The sequence below is a fragment of the Fistularia commersonii genome, chromosome 23 (assembly GCF_037954325.1).
Source record: "Fistularia commersonii isolate RoL2024-O1a breed Wild chromosome 23, RoL_Fcom_v1.0, whole genome shotgun sequence".
Classification (NCBI taxonomy): Eukaryota; Metazoa; Chordata; class Actinopteri; order Syngnathiformes; family Fistulariidae; genus Fistularia; species Fistularia commersonii.
The window spans coordinates 12,234,917-12,243,550 of record NC_141306.1 but is presented as its reverse complement, the minus strand read 5'-3'; positions in this window follow the sequence as shown (position 1 = coordinate 12,243,550).

The window sequence follows — 8,634 nt, the reverse complement described above, 5'->3', positions numbered from 1 at the left end:
GTTGTTTAGGACATGATTCTGGACATTAATATATATCAAATTAAGTGTTATCCCATCACAACCAAAAAGATATAGCCATTTGTTCAAAAACTGCTTATCTCACCGAGTTGAAACGTTTTTCATTAGGAGTGGAAATAACTAATGAATAACATCAAGCTGGTTTCTGCTGTTGCAATATGTTGTTTAGGACATGTTTCTGCACAATATATGTCAAATTCAGTGTAATCCCATCACAGGTTCAAAAGATATAGCCATTCGTTCAAAGACTGCTTATCTCACCGAGTCGAAGCGTTTTTGATTAAGAGTGGAAATATCTAGTGAATTTCATCAAGCTGGTTACTGCTGTTGCAATAAGTTGTTTAGGACATGATTCTGCACAATATATTTTAAATTCAGTGTAATCCAGCCACAAGTTCAAAAGATATAGCCATTCGGTCAAAATCTGCTTATCTCACCGAGTTGAAACATTTTTGATTAGGAGTTGAAATAACTAATGAATAACATCAAGCTGGTTTCTCCTTTTGCAATATGTTGTTTAGGACATGATCGTGCACAATATATGTCAAATTCAGTGTAATCCCATAACAGGTTCAAAAGATACAGCCATTCGTTCAAAAACTACTTATCTCACCGAGTTGAAGCATTTTTGATTCGGAGTGGAAATAACTAACGAATTTCATCAAGCTCGTTTCTGCTGATGAAATATATTGTTTAGGACATGATTCTGGACATTAATATATATCAAATTAAGTGTTATCCCATCACAACCAAAAAGATATAGCCATTTGTTCAAAAACTGCTTATCTCACCGAGTTGAAACGTTTTTGATTAGGAGTGGAAATAACTAATGAATAACATCAAGCTGGTTTCTGCTGTTGCAATATGTTGTTTAGTACATGTTTCTGCACAATATATGTCAAATTCAGTGTAATCCCATCACAGGTTCAAAAGATATAGCCATTCGGTCAAAACGTGCTTTTCTCACCGAGTTGAAGCATTTTTGATTAGGAGTGGAAATAACTAATGAATTTCATCAAGCTGGTTTCTGCTTTTGAAATGTGTTGTTATGACATGATTCTGCACAATATACGTCAAAATTCAGTGTAATCCAGCTACATGTTCAAAAGATATAGCCATTCGTTCAAAACGTGCTTTTCTCACCGAGTTGAAGCATTTTTGATTAGGAGTGGAAATAACTAATGAATTTCATCAAGCTGGTTTCTGCTGTTGAAATATGTTTTTTAGGACATGATTCTACACAATATATATTTCAAATTCAGTGTAATCCAGCTACAGGTTCAAAAGATATGGCCCTTCGGTCAAAAAGTTCTTGTCTAACCGAGTTAAAGTGTTTTTGATTAGGAGTGGAAATAACTAATGGATTTCATCAAGGTGGTTTCTTCTGGTGCAATATGTTGTTTAGGACATGATTCTGCACAATATATGTAGAAATTCAGTGTAATCCAGCAACAAGTTCAAAAGATATAGCCATTCGGTCACAAACTGCTCATCTCACCAAGTTGAAACGTTTTTGACTAGGAGTGGAAATAAGTAATGAAGAACATCAAGCTGGTTTGTGTTGTTGCAATATGTTGTTTAGGACATGATCGTGCACAATATATGTCAAATTCAGTGTAATCCCATAACAGGTTCAAAAGATATAGCCATTCGGTCAAAAACTGCTTATCTCACCGAGTTGAAACGTTTTTGATTAGGAGCGGAAATAACTAATGAATAACACCAAGCTGGTTTCTGCTGTTGCAATATGTTGTTTAGGACATGATTTTGCACAATATATGTCAAATTCAGTGTAATCCCATCACAGGTTCAAAAGATATAGCCATTCGTTCAAAAAGTGCTTATCTAACCACGTTGAGGCGATTTTGATTAGGAGTGGAAATAATTAATGAATTTCATCAAGCTGGTTTCTGCTGTTGAAATGTGTTGTTTAGGACATGATTCTGCACAATATATGTCAAAATCAGTGTCATCCAGCTACAAGTTCAAAAGATATAGCCATTCGGTCAAAAACTGCTTATCTCACTGAGTTGAAATCTTTTTTGATTTGGAGTTGAAATAACTAATGAATTTCATCAAGTTGGTTCCTGCTGTTGAAATATGTTATTTAGGACATGATTCTTCAAAACATATGTCAAATTCAGTGTTATCCCATCACAGGTTCAAAAGATATAGCCATTCGTTCAAAAACTGCTTATCTCATCGAGTTGAAGCGTTTTTGATTAGGAGTTGAAATAACTAATAAATTTCATCAACCTCGTTTCTGCTGTTGAAATATGTTGTTTAGGACATGATTCTGCAAAATATATATCAAATTCAGTGTAATCCAGCCACAAGTTCAAAAGATATAGCCATTCGGTCAAAAACTGCTTATCTCTCCGAGTTGAAACGTTTTTGACTAGGAGTGGAAATAACTAATGAATAACATCAAGCTGGTTTCTGCTTTTGCAATATGTTGTTTAGGACATGATTCTGCACAATTCATGTCAAATTCAGTGTTATCCCATTACACGTTCAAAAGATATAGCCATTCGTTCAAAAACTGCTTATCTCACTGAGTTGAAACGTTTTTGACTAGGAGTGGAAATAACTAATGAAGAACATCAAGCTGGTTTCTGCTGTTGCAATATGTTGTTTAGGACATGATTTTGCAGAATATATGTCAAATTCAGTGTAATCCCATCACAGGTTCAAAAGATATAGCCATTCGTTCAAAGACTGCTTATCTCAACGAGTGAAGCGCTTTTGATTAGGAGTGGAAATATCTCGTGAATTTCATCAAGCTGGTTTCTGCTGTTGCAGTAAGTTGTTTAGGACATGATTCTGCACAATATATGTCAAATTCAGTGTGATCAGGCTTCAAGATCAAAAGATATAGCCATTCGTTCAAAAACGGCTTATCTCACCGAGTTGAACCTTTTTTGATTAGGAGTGGAAATAACTCATGAATTTCATCAAGCTGGTTTCTGTTGTTAAAATATGTTGTTTAGGAAATGATTCTGCACAATATATATCATATTCAGTGTAATCCCATCACATGTTCAAAAGATATAGCCATTCGTTCAAAAAGTTCTTATCTCACCGAGTTGTAACGTTTTTGATTAGTAGTGGAAATAACTAATGAATAACATCAAGCCGGTTTCTGCTGTTGCAATATGTTGTTCAGGACATGATTCTGCACAGTATATGTCAAATTCAGTGTAATCCCATTACAGGTTCAAAAGACATAGCCATTCGTTCAAAGACTGCTTATCTCACCGATTCGAAGCGTTTTTGACTAGGAGTGGAAATATCCAGTGAATTTCATCAAGCTGGTTTCTGCTGTTGCAATATGTTGTTTACGACATGATTCTGCACAATATATGTCAAATTCAGTGTAATCCCATAACAGGTTCAAAAGATATAGCCATTCGTTCAAAAACTGGTTATCTCACCGAGTTGAAACGTTTTTGATTAGGAATGGAAATAACTAATGAATAACACCAAGCTGGTTTCTGCTGTTGCAATATGTTGTTCAGGACATGATTCTGCACAGTATGTATCAAATTCAGTGTAATCCCATTACAGGTTCAAAAGACATAGCCATTCGGTCAAAAACTGCTTATCTCACCGATACGAAGCGTTTTTGATTAGGAATGGAAATATCTAGTGAATTTCATCAAGCTCGTTTCTGCTCTTGAAATATTTTGTTTAGGACATGATTCTGCACAATATATGTCAAATTCAGTGTAATCCCATAACATTTTCAGAAGATATAGCCATTCGTTCAAAGACTGCTTATCTCACCGAGTTAAAGCGTTTTTGACTAGGATTGGAAATAACTAATGAATAACATCAAGCTGGTTTCTGCTGTTGCAATATGTTGTTTAGGACATGATTCTGCACAATATATGTCAAATTCGGTGTAATCCCATAACATGTTCAAAAGATATAGCCATTCGTTCAAAGACTCTTTATCTCACCGAGTCCAAGCGTTTTTTGATTAGGAGTGGAAATAACTAATGAATTTCATCAAGCTTGTTTCTGTGGTTGCAATATGTTGTTTAGGACATGATTCTGCACAATATATGTCAAAATCAGTGTAATCCAGCTACAAGTTCAAAAGATATTGCCATTCGGTCAAAAACTGCTTATCTCACCGAGTTGAAACGTTTTTGACTAGGAGTGGAAATAACTAATGAAGAACATCAAGCTGGTTTCTGCTGTTGCAATATTATTTTCAGGACATGATTCTGCACAGTATATGTCAAATTCAGTGTAATCCCATCACAGGTTCAAAAGATATAGCCATTCGGTCAAAGACTGCTTATCTCACCGAGTCGAAGCGTTTTTCATTAGGAGTGGAAATAACTAATGAATAACATCAAGCTGGTTTCTGCTGTTGCAATATGTTGTTTAGGACATGTTTCTGCACAATATATGTCAAATTCAGTGTAATCCCATCACAGGTTCAAAAGATATAGCCATTCGTTCAAAGACTGCTTATCTCACCGAGTCGAAGCGTTTTTGATTAAGAGTGGAAATATCTAGTGAATTTCATCAAGCTGGTTACTGCTGTTGCAATAAGTTGTTTAGGACATGATTCTGCACAATATATTTTAAATTCAGTGTAATCCAGCCACAAGTTCAAAAGATATAGCCATTCGGTCAAAATCTGCTTATCTCACCGAGTTGAAACATTTTTGATTAGGAGTGGAAATAACTAATGAATTTCATCAAGCTGGTTTTTGCTTTTGCAATATGTTGTTTAGGACATGATTCTGTACAATATATGTCAAATTCAGTGTAATCCCATTACAGTTTCAAAAGATATAGCCATTCGGTCACAAACTGCTTATCTCACCGAGTTTAAGAATTTTTGATTAGGAGTGGAAATAACTAATGAATTTCATCAAGCTGGTTTCTGCTGTTGAAATATGTTGTTTAGGACATGATTTTGCACATTAAATGTTACATTCAGTTTAATCCCATCACATGTTCAAAATATAAAGGCATTCGTTCAAAATCTGCTTATCTCACCGAGTTGAAGTGTTTTTGATTAGGAGTGGAAATAACGAATGAATTTCATCAAGCTGGTTTCTGCTTTTGCAATATGCTGTTTAGGACATGATTCTGCACAATCTATGTCAAATTCGGTGTAATCCAGCAACACCTTCAAAAGATATAGCCCTTCGGTGAAAAACTGCTTATCTCATTGAGTTGAAACGTTTTCTATTAGGAGTGGAAATAACTAATGAATTTCATCAAGCTGGTTTCTGCTGTTGAAATAGGTTGTTTAGGACATGATTCTGCACAATATATGTCAAATTCAGTGTAATCCAGCAACAAGTTCAAAAGATATAGCCCTTCGGTCAAAAACAGCTTATCTCACCGAGTTGAAACGTTTTTGATAAGGAGTGGAAATAACTAATGAATTTCATCAAGCTGGTTTCTGCTGTTGCAATATGTTGTTTAGGACATGATTCTGCACAATATATGTCAAATTCAGTGTTATCCCATCACAGGTTCAAAAGATGTAGCCATTCGTTCAAGAAGTGCTGATCTCACCGAGTTGAAGTGTTTTTGATTAGGAGTGGAAATAACAATTGAATTTCATAAAGGCTGGTTTTTGCTGTTGAAATATGTTGTTTAGGACATGATTCTGCACAATATATGTCAAATGTCATTGTAATCCAGCAACAAGTTCAAAAGATATAGCCATTCGGTCAAAAACTGCTTATCTCAGCGAGTTGAAGCGTTTTTGATTAGGAGTGGAAATAACTAATGAATTTCATCAAGCTGGTTTCTGCTTTTGCAATATGTTGTTCAGGAAATGATTCTGTACAATTTATGTCAAATTCAGTGTAATCCCATTACAGTTTCAAAAGATATAGCCATTCGGTCAAAAACTACTTATCTCACCGAGTTGAAGCATTTTTGATTAGGAGTGGAAATAACTAATGAATTTCATCAAGCTGGTTTCTGCTGTTGAAATATGTTGTTTAGGACATGATTTTGCACATTAAATGTTACATTCAGTTCAATCCCATCACATGTTCAAAATATAAAGGCATTCGTTCAAAATCTGCTTATCTCACCGAGTTGAAGTGTTTTTGATTAGGAGTGGAAATAACGAATGAATTTCATCAAGCTGGTTTCTGCTGTTGAAATATGTTGTTTAGGACATGATTCTGCACAATATATGTCAAATTCAGTGTTATCCCATCACAGGTTCAAAAGATGTAGCCATTCGTTCAAGAAGTGCTTATCTCACCGAGTTGAAGCGTTTTTGATTAGGAGTGGAAATAACAAATGAATTTCATCAAGCTGGTTCTTGCTGTTGAAATAGGTTGTTTAGGACATGTTTCTGCACAATATATGTCAAATTAAGTGTAATCCAGCAACAAGTTCAAAAGATATAGCCCTTCGGTCACAAACTGCTTATCTCACCGAGTTGAAACGTTTTTGATTAGGAGTGGAAATAACTAATGAATTTCATCAAGCTGGTTTCTGCTGTTGAAATATGTTGTTTAGGACATGGTTCTGCACAATATATATCAAATTCAGTGTAATCCAGCAACATGTTCAAAAGATATATCCATTCGGTCAAAAAGTGCTTATCTCACCAAGTTGAAGTATTTTTGATTAAGAGTGGAAATAACTAATGAATTTCATCAAGTTGGTTCCTGCCGTTGAAATATGTTATTTAGGACATGATTTTTCAAAACATATGTCAAATTCAGTGTTATCCCATCACAGGTTCAAAAGATATAGCCATTCGTTCAAAAACTGCTTATCTCACCGAGTTGAAGCGTTTTTGATTAGGAGTGGAAATAACTAATAAATTTCATCAACCTCGTTTCTGCTGTTGAAATATGTTGTTTAGGACATGATTTTGCAAAATATATATCAAATTCAGTGTAATCCAGCCACAAGTTCAAAAGATATAGCCATTCGGTCAAAAACTGCTTATCTCACCGAGTTGAAACGTTTTTGACTAGGAGTGGAAATAACTAATGAATAACATCAAGCTGGTTTCTGCTTTTGCAATATGTTGTTTAGGACATGATTCTGCACAATTCATGTCAAATTCAGTGTTATCCCATTACAGGTTCAAAAGATATAGCCATTCGTTCAAAAAATGCTTATCTCACCGAGTTGAAACATTTTTGACTAGGAGTGGAAATAACTAATGAAGAACATCAAGCTGGTTCTGCTGTTGCAATATGTTGTTTAGGACATGATTTTACACAATATATGTCAAATTCAGTGTAATCCCATCACAGGTTCAAAAGATATAGCCATTCGTTCAAAGACTGCTTATCTCAACATGTGAAGCGCTTTTGATTAGGAGTGGAAATATCTCTTGAATTTCATCAAGCTGGTTTCTGCTGTTGCAGTAAGTTGTTTAGGACATGATTCTGCACAATATATGTCAAATTCAGTGTGATCCAGCTTCAAGATCAAAAGATATAGCCATTCGTTCAAAAACGGCTTATCTCACCGAGTTGAAGCTTTTTTGATTAGGAGTGGAAATAACTCATGAATTTCATCAAGCTGGTTTCTGTTGTTAAAATATGTTGTTTAGGAAATGATTCTGCACAATATATATCATATTCAGTGTAATCCCATCACATGTTCAAAAGATATAGCCATTCGTTCAAAAAGTTCTTATCTCACCGAGTTGAAACGTTTTTGACTAGGAGTGGAAATAACTAATGAAGAACATCAAGCTGGTTTGTGCTGTTGAAATATGTTGTTTAGGACATGATTTTGCACAATATATTTCAAATTCAGTGTAATCCAGCTACAGGTTCAAAAGATATAGCCATTCGTTCAAAAACTACTTATCTCACCGAGTTGAAGCATTTTTGATTCGGAGTGGAAATAACTAACGAATTTCATCAAGCTCGTTTCTGCTGTTGAAATATGTTGTTTAGGACATGATTCTGGACATTAATATATATCAAATTAAGTGTTATCCCATCACAACCAAAAAGATATAGCCATTTGTTCAAAAACTGCTTATCTCACCGAGTTGAAACGTTTTTCATTAGGAGTGGAAATAACTAATGAATAACATCAAGCTGGTTTCTGCTGTTGCAATATGTTGTTTAGGACATGTTTCTGCACAATATATGTCAAATTCAGTGTAATCCCATCACAGGTTCAAAAGATATAGCCATTCGTTCAAAGACTGCTTATCTCACCGAGTCGAAGCGTTTTTGATTAAGAGTGGAAATATCTAGTGAATTTCATCAAGCTGGTTACTGCTGTTGCAATAAGTTGTTTAGGACATGATTCTGCACAATATATTTTAAATTCAGTGTAATCCAGCCACAAGTTCAAAAGATATAGCCATTCGGTCAAAATCTGCTTATCTCACCGAGTTGAAACATTTTTGATTAGGAGTTGAAATAACTAATGAATAACATCAAGCTGGTTTCTCCTTTTGCAATATGTTGTTTAGGACATGATCGTGCACAATATATGTCAAATTCAGTGTAATCCCATAACAGGTTCAAAAGATACAGCCATTCGTTCAAAAACTACTTATCTCACCGAGTTGAAGCATTTTTGATTCGGAGTGGAAATAACTAACGAATTTCATCAAGCTCGTTTCTGCTGATGAAATAT